Here is a 15,909-nt window from a genome sequence, read left to right on the forward strand (position 1 = left end):
TTCACTCCATTTATTTCTAATAATAATTTATTAGCCCACTACTCAAAATAACAAATGCTACAAAACAGCCCAAAACACTATGCCCAATAGCCGTTTTATTTTACCTTTCACAATAAAAGTCCATAGACGTTTTAATTTGTTTCCTCTTACCCCACGTTCTAAGCAACTCTTCCCTCAAAAGTCAGAGCTTCATCCAAGGTAAAATTCCCAGCTGAAAATTATCTTCTCTGGCAGCTGAAACTTCAGGAACAGCCTCACCTAGCGATGGTTCGCTATATTGATTGAGGAAAGGACAGGATCGAACACCCAAACTTCCGTATTTTGACTGGGTTGGGTATGTTTGATATGGTTCTTACTCTTAGCTAATGAATTTCTACTTACCTCTTTGATGTTACTTATGACAATTTATTATGCATAATACTATGAGCCAGACTTGAATTCTCTCAAAAATTTACTAGACACTCTTTCTACTCTGTCTTAGTTTGCTGCTAAATTTGTTCATTACACTAATCTAATTTTTGAGAAAACAAGAAGTAAAAATAACAACAGGTATAAAGATGAGGAGAGCATCCAGGCAGAAGAAGCAACAACACATCTTACTCTCCTCAACTAAGGCAAAACATACTGATGGTAGTTTAGTTAAAATAATGACATTGTCTATCTTTTTACATCTCAATTTGTTGATTCTTTTTATTGTTCATTATATTCTTTTAGGATGATGCAATTGGTACTGATGGAAAACAGGTTAAAAAAAATAACAACAGATTCTACAGTAAAATTGACTGCACAAATTGAAATGGTAAGATCTTCTGGTTATGCTCCTTGCTTAGGTGTTCATAGCTCTTACATTTCCTTGGTTATCTCAAATAATTCCTTTTGCACTCACTCGTCATTCCTCTTGCCTCAGTTCTAACTATTTGTCCTGTTATTGTTTTGATCACTGACGTGCAGTCTTCACATCTAACGGTTGCTCCGCAATAGTGGAAAACATGGACAAGTCTGATTACCACACAATATATTCTATTATTATACTTAAAATATTCTGTACAAAATGGACAGCACGAACAACTCAGTCAAACTTCTTAATAAATTAACGGTAATTATTAATTCGATTTAGATTTAATTAACGAAGAAAATAGTGCTGATAGCAAATGAGATGTCCAGTAATATATTCCAATTTACTTAATGGATTAAGTTGTATATTAGAAAAGATTCCATACATTTAGAGACAACGTAATGAAGCAGGTTTAGTGCTATTTTCACTGTTAATCAATATAGAAAGACAGAACTGTGTAAGGGGTTTGTTGGTTAGAAATATGATGTTGATTATCTTATGTGGATAGCCCTTTGGTTTAAAGTGCACATTCATTTACTATAACCTTAGTAAACAAAATCATCTGTTTTGGTATAAGTGAAGTCAAAAGTAGAGAACAACGCCAAATAATAGGTCCGAGTTCAATTTTTACTATTTTTATAGGCACTACTCCTTTACTGATCTCTCAGTTTAATTAAAAATGTCAAAAACATAAAAGAAAGACGATTATTTATGCATGTGCTAACATAATACGAATATAAGATACAGTTATATATGTTTATTTTTATAGGTATAATAAGAATTTGTATACCATATTAAGCCTTGTGAAATGAAATTCTCCTTCTCGATAATTGTTGAATTGGTCTTGTCACGACCCAAAATTCCCACCTTCGGACAGTGATGGCGCCTAACATTTCACTTGCTAGGCAAGCCAACGTTAGAATAATATTAACCAATTTTTAAACAATCTTTAAATTATTTATAATCAAAGAAACAAATGCGAAAGCAACGTTTGAAATACAGTGAACAACCCATAAAAACAACGGTGTCTAAATACCATCCCAGAATTGGTGTCACAAGTGCACGAGCTTCTAGAATAATACAAATAAAGGTCTGAATAAAAATAAGTTGTCTGAAAATAAACACACAGCTAAAGTAAAATAGACGGGGACTTCAGAACTGCGGACGCCATGCAGTTATACCTCAAGTCTCCTCCGAATAGTTGAAATCCGAGCAAGTCTATGGTATGCCATTGGGACCAATTCCAAAATTTGCACAAGAAGTGCAGAGTGTAGTATTAGTACAAGCGACCCCATGTACTGGTATGTGCTGAGCATAAAATCGGGGCTGGGTCCCACCACTCGGAACTGCATCTCTGGAACGGCCTCTAACTGGCTGGCCTCCACCTCTAACGGCCTGACCTCTACCTCTAATGGACTGACCTCCACCTCTAATAGCCTGACCTTCACCTCTAGCTGCCTGACCCCTACCTCTAGCTGGCTGAGCAGGCGGTGAAGCAACCGGTGCCGGTATGATGGCACGAGAATCTTGCCGAGATCTGTTACTCGCCAATCTAGAGCAATACCTCCTGATGTGACCAATGTTTCCACACTCATAACACCCATCCTGATGCTGTGGCTGCTGAAGCTGAAGCTAACCCAGATGGGCCGGATAACCACTGTAGTAACTCTGGAGTGGTGGTGCACTGATAGGAGCTGAATGTGCACTGAATACTGGCTGCCCAGAGTAAGGAATAATAGGACCGTGACTCCCTGAAGCACTAGGAGATACATGAAGTGCTGAATGAAACGGTCTGGGAGGATGACCCCTACCAAAATTACCCCTGCCTCCAGACGAGGCACCACTGAAACCACCGAACTTACGAGGCGTCTTATCAGACCTCTGCCCTCTCTCCTGTACAAGAACCATCTCGATCCTCCTGGCGACATTAGCAACTGCCAGAAAAGAAATTTCACTTCCGGTCTCTTTAGCCATTTGAAGCCTGATAGGGTGAGTGAGTCCCTCAACAAACCTCCTCACTCTCTCTCCCTCAGTAGGTAGTAAAAGGAGAGCATGACGGGCCAAATCCACAAAACGGGACTCATACTGAGTAACAGTCATACTGCCCTGCTGTAAATGCTCAAATTGCTTGCTAAATTCCTCTCTCAGTGTGATAGAGAGGAACTTCTCCAGAAATAGCTGAGAGAACTGCTCCCAAGTAAGTGCAGGTGATCTGACTGGTCGGGTCAATGTATAATCTCTCCACCACCTCTTGGCGGAACCCGTCATCTGAAACACAGCAAAATCAACCCCACTGGTCTCAACTATACCCATGTTCCGCAACACCTCGTGGCATCGTTCAAGATAATCATGTGGGTCCTCAGAAGGTATACTACTAAAGTGAACTGGAAAGAGCTTAGTGAACTTATCCAGTCTCAATAAGGCCTCAAAAGACATGGCGGGCCTATCATCGGTCTATGCCGCAATAACTGGCTGAACTAGCCCAACTAGCGGGGCTGCTGGAGCCTGATTCTGGGGAGCCATCTGCTCCGGGGCGGTAGTAGTGGGAGTTTGTGCTCCTCCCACAGCCTGTGAGACGGTTGGTGCCACTGGAAATGTACCATTCTAGGCCACACCCTCCATAAGACTCACCAATCGGACTAGAGCGTCCTGAAGAACTGGAGTGGCTATGAATCCTTTCGGGACCTGAACTGGTCCAATTGGTACATTCTGAACTGGGACCTCCTCCTGAAGGTCTACTTGAGGTTCTATAATAGGTGCAGCTGCTCGAGCTCTGGACTGAGCTCTACCTCGGCCTCTAGCACGACCTCGACCTCGACCTCTACCACTGGCCATAGTTGCCACCGGGGGTTCTGGTCCCTATCCATCGGTAGAGGTATTACGTGTTCTCACCATCTGCTAGAAAATAAGAGTAGAATGGTTCAATCATCGATGATAGAATAAAATCGCACGACAGAATAACAAAGAAGTGATATTGTTCCCAAACTTCATAGCCTCTGAGAGATAAGTACAGACGTCTCCGTACCGATCCTTCAGACTCTATTAAGCTTGCTCGTGACTCGTGAGACCTATGTAACCTAGTGCTCTGATATCAACTGTCACGACCTAAAATTCTCACCTTCGGACCGTGATGGCGCTAACATTTCACTTGCTAGACAAGCCAATGTTAGAATAATATTAACCAATTTTTAAACAATCTTTAAATTACTAATAATCAAAGAAACAAATGCGGAAGCAACGTTTGAAATACAGTGAACAATCCATAAAAACAACGGTGTCTAAATACCATCCCAGAATTGGTGTCACAAGTGCACGAGCTTCAAGAATAATACAAATAAAGGTCTGAATAAAAATAAGCTGTCTGGAAATAAACACACGGCTAAAGTAAAATAGACGGGGACTTCAGAACTGCGGACGCCATGCAGTTATACCTCAAGTCTCATCCGAATAGCTGAAATCCGAGCAAGTCTATGGTACGCCGCTGGGACCAACTTCAAAATCTGCACAAGAAGTGCAGATTGTAGTATTAGTACAAGCGACCCCATGTACTGGTATGTGCTGAGCCTAACCTCGACGAAGTAGTGATGAGGCTAAGGCGGTTCACTTATATTAACTTGTACGCAATATTAATAACAACCACAAATAATAGAAATAAATCAAACAACTCATTTATAATAATTGAAGCCACCCCAGCAGTCATAATCCATTATTATTTCAACGAATTCTGTTGCAGCGTGCAACCCACTCTCACAATATATTCACATTCAATTCTGTTGCAGCGTGCAACCCGCTCTCCCAATATTTTTCTTTTAATCAAGTCTATCATATATTTATTTCAATCAAGTATATATATAGACTTTTAAATAAGTTTGTTGCGGCGTGCAATCCGATCCCCCAATATTGACTTTTCAATAAGTCTATGGCGGCGTGCAATCCGATCCCCCAATGTTGACTTTTAATAATTCTGTTGCGGCGTGCAAACTGATCCCCCAATATTGACTTTTAATAAGTCTGTTGCGGCGTGTAATCCGATTCCTCAATATTGACTTTTAATAAGTCTATTGCAGCGTGCAATCTGATCCTCCAATATTAATTTTTTAATAAGTCTATTGCGGCGTGCAACCCGATCCTCCAATATATCCATTTTAATCAATTCTTATAGAAGAAATTTTCCCAATAAATGCAACAATTAATATAAAATTATAAGACAACAAGCATACAATAATTATGATTTAATTATGAAAACAATGACAAATAGCAAATGATTTTAGAAATCAGGGAGAAAATAGGCAGTTTAATATTTAATATGCTAAATGTCAAATAACAATTAAAACACATAATTCAAATAGCATGTAACAATTAATGCAGAAATTCAAGAATTAATATTTGACAAAGAATAAGAGAGAAATAATTATTATAATAATTAATTAATGATTAAAAATAATTTATGATTTTTCAAGTAAGCAGGCAAACAATTAATTTGACGACGTATAGACACTCGTCACCTCGCCTATACGTCGTTCACATGCAATTCACATAACAAATAATTTAAGGGTTCTATTCCCTCAAGTCAAGGTTAACCCCGACACTTGCCTCGCTTTGCAAATTCCAATCAATTATTCAACCACAGCTTTTCCTTTTAAATTTGCCTCCGAAAGCTTCAAATCTATTCACAAACAATTCAATATATTCAATACTAATCATAGGAATTAATTCCATATGAATTTACACATTTTTCGGATAAAATCCGAAATTCATTAAAATATTCAACAGTGGAACCCACGTCTCAAATCCCGAAAAACTCGCGAAATTCGAACACCCGTTCCGATACGAGTTCAACCATATAAAATTTGTCCAATTCCGATATCAAATGGACCTTCAAATCTAAATTTTTCGTTTTTGGAAAGTTTTACAAAAATTTCAATTTCTTCCATCTAAATCCGAAATAAATGACGAATATAGACATGGATTTGTGAAATATAATCGCTTTTGGTTAGAGAATACTTACCCAATTCAAAGTCGTGAAAATCCCCCTTGAAATCGCCCAAATCCGAGACTTGAAACTCAAAAATGAGTAAAAATGGCGACTTCCGAATTTATGGGCTCTGCCCAGTCATTTTCGCATCTGCGGACAAAAGTTCCACATTTGCGGACTCGCATTTGCGATGCCATGCTGCCAGGTGAATTTCCGCATCTACGGACACTCCTGTCGTACCTGCGACATCCGCTTCTGCGCAAAAAGGCCGCACCTATGAAGACCCCAGGCCAGACCAGTCCCGCATCTGCGATGGAAGGCTCGCTTCTGCGAGCTCGCACCTGCGGTCAAAAATCCGCAAGTGCGATTACACCAGAACCCAAAATTTCACATTTTGCCTAAGTCCAATTCTTGTTCCGATTTCGATTCGAATCACACTCGGGGTACTCGGGATCCCGTTCGAATATACCAACAGGTCCCGTAACATAATACGGACTGACTCGGGGTCTAAAATCACGTCAAACAACACTGAAAATTACAATTCACACCCCGATTCGAACTTTGAGTTTTAAACTTTTAATTTGTAAATCTCGTGCCAAAACATATTAAATGAATCCAGAATGACTTCAAATTTGGCACGGAAGTCATAAATGACATAACGGAGCTGTTCAAATTTCCAGAATCAGATTCCGGCTCCGATATCAAAAAGTCAACCCCGTGGTCAAACTTGGAAATCTTTAGCCTTTAAATTACTAGTTTCCGTTAAATGGTCATAATTTGAACTAGGGACCTCCAAATTAAATTTCGGGCATACGCCCAAGTTCCAAATCACGATACGGAGCTACCGAAACTATCAAAACACTGATCCTGGTCCGTTTGCTCAAAATGTTGACCAAAGTCAACTCAGTTAAGTTTTAAAGCTCTATTTCACATTTTAATCCATTTTTCACATGAAACTTTTCGGAAAATTATACGGACTGTGCACGTAAGTCGAGGAATGATAAATGGTGCTTTTCGAGGTCTTAGAATACATAATTACTTATTAAATTTAAAGATGACATTTTGGGTCATCACATTCTCCACCTCTAAAACAAACATTCGTCCTCAAACGAAGTTAGAAAAAGTACCTGAGCTGGAGAAAAGTTGTGGATATTTACTCCGCATGTCCAACTCGGACTCCCAGGTAGATGCCTCTACCGGCTGACCTCTCCATTGCACCCGAACTGAAGGATAACTCTTAGACCTCAACTGTCGGACCTGCCGGGCTAGAATAGCCACCGGCTCCTCCTCGTAAGTCAAATCTTTGTCCAATTGGACTGAGCTGAAATCTAACACATGGGACGGATCACCATGATATTTCTGGAGCATAGACACATGGAACATCGGATGAACCGCTGATAAACTAGGTGGTAATACAAGCATGTAGGCTACTTCACCCATCCTTTCAAGAATTTCAAAGGGTCCGATATACCTAGGGCTTAACTTGCCCTTCTTTCCGAACCTCATTACACCTTTCATAGGTAAAACTCGGAGCAATATTCTTTCTCCAACCATGAATGCAATATCACGAACTTTACGGTTGGCACAACTCTTTTGTCTAGACTGAGCTGTGCGAAGTCGATCCTGAATAATCTTGACCTTATCCAAGGCATCTTGTACCAAATCGGTACCCAACAACCGAGCCTCTCCTGGTTCAAACCAACCAACTGGAGATCGGCATCGCCTTCCGTATAATGCCTCATATGGAGCCATCTGAATGCTCAACTGGTAGCTATTATTATAAGCAAACTCCGCAAGTGGCAAGAAATGATCCCAAGAACCTCCAAAGTCTATAACACAAGCGCGGAGCATATCTTCCAATATCTGAATAGTGCGCTCTGACTGTCCATCTGTCTGTGAATGGAATGTTGTACTCAACTCCACCCGCATGCCTAACTCACGATGTACAGCCCTCCAGAAATGTGAGGTAAACTGCTTACCTCGATATGAAATAATAGACACGGGCACACCGTGAAGGCGGACAATCTCACGAATATAAATTTCAGCTAACCTCTCTGAAGAATAGGTAACTGCCACTGGAATGAAATGTGCTGACTTGGTCAACCTGTCCACAATGACCCAAACTGCATCAAATTTTCTCTGAGTCCGTGGGAGCCCAACAACAAAATCCATAGTGATACGCTCCCACTTCCACTCAGGAATTTCTAACTTCTGAAGCAAACCACCAGGTCTCTGATGCTCGTACTTAACTTGCTGACAATTCAGACACCGAGCTACATATGCAACTATATCCTTTTTCATTCTCCTCCACCAATAATGTTGCCGCAAATCTTGATACATTTTAGCGGTACCTGGATGAATAGAATACCTGGAACTGTGTGCCTCTTCAAGAATTAATTTACGAAGCCCATACACATTAGGCACACAAATACGGCCCTGCATTCGCAGAACTCCATCTTCCCCTACAGTAACCTGTTTGGCATCACCGTGCCGCACCGTGTCCTTAAGGATAAGTAAATGAGGATCATCATACTGCCTCTCTCTGATGCGCTCATATAAAGAAGATTGAGCGACTATGCAAGCTAGAACCCGACTAGGCTCAGAAATATCTAACCTCACGAACTGATTAGCCAAAGTCCGAACATCTGCAGCTAACGACCTCTCACCAATCGAAATATATGCAAGACTGCCCATACTCACAACCTTTCTACTCAAAGCATCGGCCACCACATTGGCCTTTTCGGGGTGATACAAAATAGTGATATCATACTCTTTCAACAACTCCAACCATCTTCTTTGCTTCAAATTAAGATCTTTTTGTTTGAACAGATACTGAAGGCTGCGATGATCAGTAAATACCTCACACGAGACACCGTAGAGGTAATGCCTCCAAATCTTCAGCGCATGAACAATGGCTGCCAATTCTAAATCATGAACAGGATAATTCTTCTCGTGAACTTTCAACTGCAGCGTCGCATATGCAATTACCTTGACATCTTGTATTAATACTACACCAAGCCTAATGTGAGATGCATCACAATATACCGTATACGATCCTGAACCTATGGATAATACCAACACTGGCGCCGTAGTCAAAGCGGTCTTAAGCTTCTGAAAGCTCAACTCACACTCGTCTGACCATCTGAATGGGACACCTTTCTGGGTCAATCTGGTCAATAGGCTTGCTATAGATGAAAACCCTTCCACGAACCGACGATAATAACCTGCTAAACCCAGGAAACTCCAGATCTCTGTAACTGAAGTAGGTCTAGGCCAATTTTGAACAGCCTCAATCTTCTTGGGATCCACCTTTATGCCTTCTGCCGATACAACATGCCCCAAAAAGGCAACTGAGTCTAACCAAAACTTACATTTTGAAAACTTGGCATATAACTGATTATTCTTCAAAGTGTAAAGCACACTTCAAAGATGTTGCTCATGCTCCTCTCGACTGTTGGAGTAAATTAAGATATCATCAATGAATACAACCACAAAAGAGTCCAAATAAGGCTTGAACACCCGATTCATCAAATCCATAAATGCTACTGGGGCATTTGTCAACCCAAATGACATCACTAAGCATTCGTAATTCCCATACCGAGTTCAAAAAGCTGTTTTAGGGACATCAGATGCCCTAATCTTCAACTGATGGTAACCAAACCTCAAATCGATCTTCGAAAATACCTTGGCACCCTGAAGCTGATCAAATAAGTCATCAATTCTTGGTAGCGGATATTTGTTTTTGATAGTGGCCTTGTTCAACTGCCGATAGTCTATACGCATCCACATAGAGCCATCTTTCTTCTTTACAAATAATACTGGTGCACCCCAGGGCGAGACACTGGGTCTAATGAATCCCCGATCAAGCAAGTCTTGTAACTACTCTTTCAATTCTTTCAACTCCGGCGGGGCCATACGGTATGGTGGAATAGAAATGGGCTGAGTACCCGAAGCCAAATCAATATAGAAGTCAATATCTCTGTCGGGTGGCATCCCCAGCAAATCTGCAGGAAATACTTCTGGAAATTCACGAACAACTGGTACTGAGTCCATAGAAGGGGCATTCGCACTGGGATCGCGAATATAAGCCAAATAAGCTAGACACCCTTTCTCTACCATACGCCGAGCTTTCATATAAGAAATAACCCTGCTGGCAGAATGGCCAGGAGTTCCTTTCCACTCTAACCGAGGTAACCCGAGCATAGCTAGGGTCACTGTCTTGGCATGACAATCCAATATAGCATGATAAGGAGACAACCAATCCATACCCAAGATGACATTAAAATCTACCATATCAAGAAGTAGAAGATCTACACTAGTCTCAAGATTACCAATATTAACCACACACGAATGATAGACATGATCTATTACAACAGAGTCTCCCACCGGTATAAATACACACACAGAAGCACTCTGAGAATCACAAGGCACAGCCAAATATGAAGCAAAGTAGGAGGACACATAGGAATAAATAGATCCTGGAACAAATAGAACTGAAGCATCTCTATGGCAAACTGGAATAATACCTGTGATCACAACATCAGATGACTCGGCCTCAGGCCTAGCTGGAAAAGCATAAAATCGGGGCTGGGTCCCACCACTCGGAACTGCATCTCTGGAACGGCCTCTAACTGGCTGGCCTCAACCTCTAACGGCCTGACCTCTACCTCTAATGGACTGACCTCCACCTCTAATAGCCTGACCTTCACCTCTAGCTGCCTGACCCCTACCTCTAGCTGGCTGAGCAGGCGGTGAAGCAACCGGTGCCGGTATGATGGCACGAGAATCTTGCCGAGATCTGTTACTCGCCAATCTAGGGCAATACCTACTGATGTGACCAATGTTTCCACACTCATAACACCCATCATGATGCTGTGGCTGCTGAAGCTGAAGCTAACCCAGATGGGCCGGATAACCACTGTAGTAACTCTGGAGTGGTGGTGCACTGATAGGAGCTGAATGTGCACTGAATACTGGCTGCCCAGAGTAAGGAATAATAGGACCGTGACTCCCTGAAGCACTAGGAGATACATGAAGTGCTGAATGAAACGGTCTGGGAGGATGACCCCTACCAAAATTACCCCTGCCTCCAGACGAGGCACCACTGAAACCACCGAACTTACGAGGCCTCTTATCAGACCTCTGCCCTCTCTCCTGTGAAAGAACCATCTCGATCCTCCTGGCGACATTAGCAACCGCCAAAAAAGAAATTTCACTTCCGGTCTCTTTAGCCATTTGAAGCCTGATAGGGTGAGTGAGTCCCTCAACAAACCTCCTCACTCTCTCTCCCTCAGTAGGTAGTAAAAGGAGAGCATGACGGGCCAAATCCACAAAACGGGACACATACTGAGTAACAGTCATACTGCCCTGCTGTAAACGCTGAAATTGCTTGCTAAATTCCTCTCTCAGTGTGATAGAGAGGAACTTCTCCAGAATTAGCTGAGAGAACTGCTCCCAAGTAAGTGCAGGTGATCCGACTGGTCGGGTCAATGTATAATCTCTCCACCACCTCTTGGCGGAACCCGTCATCTGAAACACAGCAAAACCAACCCCACTGGTCTTAACTATACCCATGTTCCGCAACACCTCGTGGCATCGTTCAAGATAATCACTCAGAAGGTATACCACTAAAGTGAACTGGAAAGAGCTTAGTGAACTTATCCAGTCTCAATAAGGCCTCAAAAGACATGGCGGGCCTATCATCGGTCTATGCCGTAATAACTGGCTGAACTAGCCCAACTAGCGGGGCTGTTGGAGCCTGATTCTGGGGAGCCATCTTCTCCGGGGCGGTAGTAGTGGGAGTTTGTGCTCCTCCCACAGCCTGTGAGACGGTTGGTGCCACTGAAAATGTACCATTCTGGGCCACACCCTCCATAAGACTCACCAATCGGACTAGAGCGTCCTGAAGAACTGGAGTGGCTATGAATCCTTTCGGGACCTGAACTGGTCCAATTGGTACATTCTGAACTGGGACCTCCTCCTGAAGGTCTACTTGAGGTTCTATAATAGGTGCAGCTGCTCGAGCTCTGGACTGAGCTCTACCTCGGCCTCTAGCACGACCTCGACCTCGACCTCTACCACTGGCCATAGTTGCCACCGGGGGTTCTGGTCCCTATCCATCGGTAGAGGTATTACGTGTTCTCACCATCTGCTAGAAAATAAGAGTAGAATGGTTCAATCATCGATGATAGAATAAAATCGCACGACAGAATAAGAAAGAAGTGATATTGTTCCCAAACTTCATAGCCTCTGAGAGATAAGTACAGACGTCTCCGTACCGATCCTTCAGACTCTATTAAGCTTGCTCGTGACTCGTGAGACCTATGTAACCTAGTGCTCTGATACCAACTGTCACGACCCAAAATTCCCACCTTCGGACCGTGATGGCGCTAACATTTCACTTGCTAGGGCAGCCAACATTAGAATAATATTAACCAATTTTTAAACAATCTTTAAATTATTAATAATCAAAGAAACAAATGCGGAAGCAACGTTTGAAATACAGTGAACAACCCATAAAAACAACGGTGTCTAAATACCATCCCAGAATTGGTGTCACAAGTGCACGAGCTTCAAGAATAATACAAATAAAGGTCTGAATAAAAATAAGTTGTCTGGAAATAAACATACAGCTAAAGTAAAATAGACGGGGACTTCAGAACTGCGGACGCCATGCAGTTATACCTCAAGTCTCATCCGAATAGCTGAAATCCGAGCAAGTCTATGGTACGCCGCTGAGACCAACTTCAAAATCTGCACAAGAAGTGCAGATTGTAGTATTAGTACAAGCGACCCCATGTACTGGTATGTGCTGAGCCTAACCTCGACGAAGTAGTGATGAGGCTAAGGCGGTTCACTTACATTAACTTGTACGCAATATTAATAACAACCACAAATAATAGAAATAAATCAAACAACTCATTTATAATAATTGAAGCCACCCCAGCAGTCATAATCCATTATTATTTCAACGAATTCTGTTGCAGCGTGCAACCCACTCTCACAATATATTCACATTCAATTCTGTTGCAGCGTGCAACCCGCTCTCCCAATATTTTTCTTTTAATCAAGTATGTCATATATTTATTTCAATCAAGTATATATATAGACTTTTAAATAAGTCTGTTGCGGCGTGCAATCCGATCCCCCAATATTGACTTTTCAATAAGTCTATTGCGGCGTGCAATCCGATCCCCCAATATTGACTTTTAATAAGTCTGTTCCGGCGTGCAACCCGATCCTCCAATATTGACTTTTAATAAGTTTGTTGCGGCATGCAACCCGATCCTCCAATATTAACTTTTAATAAGTCTGTTGCAGCGTGCAACCCGATCATCCAATATTAACTTTTTAATAAGTCTATTACGGCGTGCAACCCGATCCTCCAATATATCCATTTTAATCAATTCTTATAGAAAATTTTTTTCCAATAAATGCAACAATTAATATAAAATTATAAGACAACAAGCATACAACAATTATGATTTAATTATGAAAGTAATGACAAATAGCAAATTATTATAAAAATCAGGGAGAAAATAGGCAGTTTAATATTTAATATGCTAAATGTCAAATAACAATTAAAACACATAATTCAAATAGCATGTAACAATTAATGCAGGAATTCAAGAATTAATATTTGACAAAGAATAAGAGAGAAATAATTATTATAATAATTAATTAATGATTAAAAATAATTTATGATTTTTCAAGTAAGCAGGCAAACAATTAATTTGACGACGTATAGACACTCGTCACCTCGCCTATACGTCGTTCACATGCAATTCACATAACAAATAATTTAAGGGTTCTATTCTCTCAAGTCAAGGTTAACCCCGACACTTACCTCGCTTTGCAAATTCCAATCAATTATTCAACCACGGCTTTTCCTTTTAAATTTGCCTTCAAAAGTTTCAAATCTATTCACAAATAATTCAATATATTCAATATTAATCATAGGAATTAATTTCATATGAATTTACACATTTTTCGGATAAAATCTGAAATTCATTAAAATATTTGACAGTGGGACCCACATCTCAAATCCCAAAAAAACTCGCGAAATTCGAACACCCGTTCCGATACGAGTTCAACCATACAAAATTTGTCCAATTCCGATATCAAATGGACCTTCAAATCTAAATTTTTTGTTTTTGGAAAGTTTTACATAAATTCTAATTTCTTCCATCTAAATCCGAAATAAATGATGAATATAGACATGAATTTGTGGAATATAATCACTTTTGGTTAAAAAATACTTACCCAATTCAAAGTCGTGAAAATTTTCCTTAAAATCGCCCAAATCCGAGACTTTAATCTCAAAAAGGAGTAAAAATGACGACTTCCGAATTTATGGGCTCTGCTCAGTCATTTTCGCAGCTACGAACAAAAGTTCCGCATTTGCGGACTCGCATTTGCGAGACAAAGCTCGCATTTGCGATGCGAGGCTGCCAGGTAAAGTTCCGCATCTGCGGACACTCCTGTCGCACCTGCGACATCCGCTTCTGCGCAAAAAGGCCACACCTGCGAAGACCCCAGGCCAACCCAGTCCCGCATCTGCGATGGAAGGCTCGCTTCTGCGAGCTCGCACGTGCGGTCAAAAATCCACAGGTGCGATTACACTAGAACCCAAAATTTCAGATTTTGCCTAAGTCCAATTCTTGTTCCGATTTCGATTCGAATCACACTCGGGATACTCGGGACCCCGTCCGAATATACCAACAAGTCCCATAACATAATACCAACAAGTCCCCGATTCGAACTTTGAGTTTTAAACTTTCAATTTGCAAATCTCGTACCAAAACATATTAAATGAATCCGGAATGACTTCAAATTTGGCACGCAAGTCATAAATGACATAACGGAGCTGTTCAATTTTCAGAATCGGATTCCGACTCCGATATCAAAAAGTCAACCCCGTGGTCAAACTTGGAAATCTTTAGCCTTTAAATTACTAGTTTCCGTTAAATGGTCATAACTTGAGTTAGGGACCTCCAAATTAAATTTCGGGCATACGCCCAAGTCTCAAATCATGATATAGAGCTATCGGAACTGTCAAAACACTGATCCGAGTCCGTTTGCTCAAAATGTTGACCAAAGCCAACTCAGTTGAGTTTTAAGGCTCTATTTCACATTTTAATCCATTTTTCACATGAAACTTTCTGGAAAATTGTACGGGCTGTGTACGCAAGTCGAGAAATGATAAATTGTGCTTTTCGAGATATTAGAATACAGAATTACTTATTAAATTTAAAGATGATATTTTGGGTAATCACATATCCACGGGTAGTAATCCCTTATTGCATCAAAAGCAAGTTGGACACTAATTTTTTAAAATCTCTCTTTAAACAGTTAAAGATTTGTGCTTTTGGAAGTGCAAAGATGTTGGTACGTGTTATTTTTTGAGAACTGTATTTTTTCTATGTGTTTGCATCTACTCAGATTTTTGTCCACTTACCATAGGTGCATGGGGAGCCCAATATATCCTACATTTGATCTCTCTATTACGGGGCGCATGAATTGATCTTTAGGGCTACATAATACACAAATGCAATTCATATGTGGTTAGCTGGTTGCGTTTTCGCTGAGGTACTTTTAGTTACAAAAGTAACTTTTCTTATGTTGGTCCTAATACTTTATTGCTATCTATAATACAAATACAGTACAACAATTATAACATTAAATAAATTTTAAAAACAATCGACTGATTGATAAATATTGTCCCGTTTTTATGAATTTTATACTGGTGAGATTCCAAAAAAGATTGTGCTTTAATGTATGTTATCCTTCTTATTTATTATTTTTCTTTTTATACACCTATTCTCTCATTTTTCTCTTTACCTTCCCATTTTCTCATTAATCCACCAAATTACTAACGGCTATTTCCTATTAAAAAAAGGATAAATCACTAATCATCCTCCTATTCTCATTCAAATTTTTGATAATCATATTTTTTTCAAAGATCTCGAGCCATTCAGACAACCATTCAATTTACCCCTTTAAATACAAGAATGACAACATACAAGGATGATGAGAGGATGAATCAAAATAACACAAAACATAACAATATCATGAACAGGAGCAGTTTTTAAACATCAGG

At 40.5% G+C, this 15,909-nt stretch overlaps 1 long non-coding RNA gene across 1 annotated transcript; it reads left to right on the forward strand.

Moving 5' to 3' along the window:
• The first annotated feature begins 90 nt into the window (after positions 1-90).
• LOC107827171 (uncharacterized) lies at positions 91-15,395 on the forward strand. The gene is made up of 3 exons (XR_012700928.1): positions 91-630; positions 715-799; positions 15,273-15,395. It is a non-coding gene; the product is annotated as an uncharacterized LOC107827171 (long non-coding RNA).
• The last annotated feature ends 514 nt before the right edge of the window (positions 15,396-15,909 follow it).

The sequence above is a fragment of the Nicotiana tabacum genome, chromosome 17, assembly GCF_000715075.1.
Source record: "Nicotiana tabacum cultivar K326 chromosome 17, ASM71507v2, whole genome shotgun sequence".
Taxonomy (NCBI): domain Eukaryota; kingdom Viridiplantae; phylum Streptophyta; class Magnoliopsida; order Solanales; family Solanaceae; genus Nicotiana; species Nicotiana tabacum.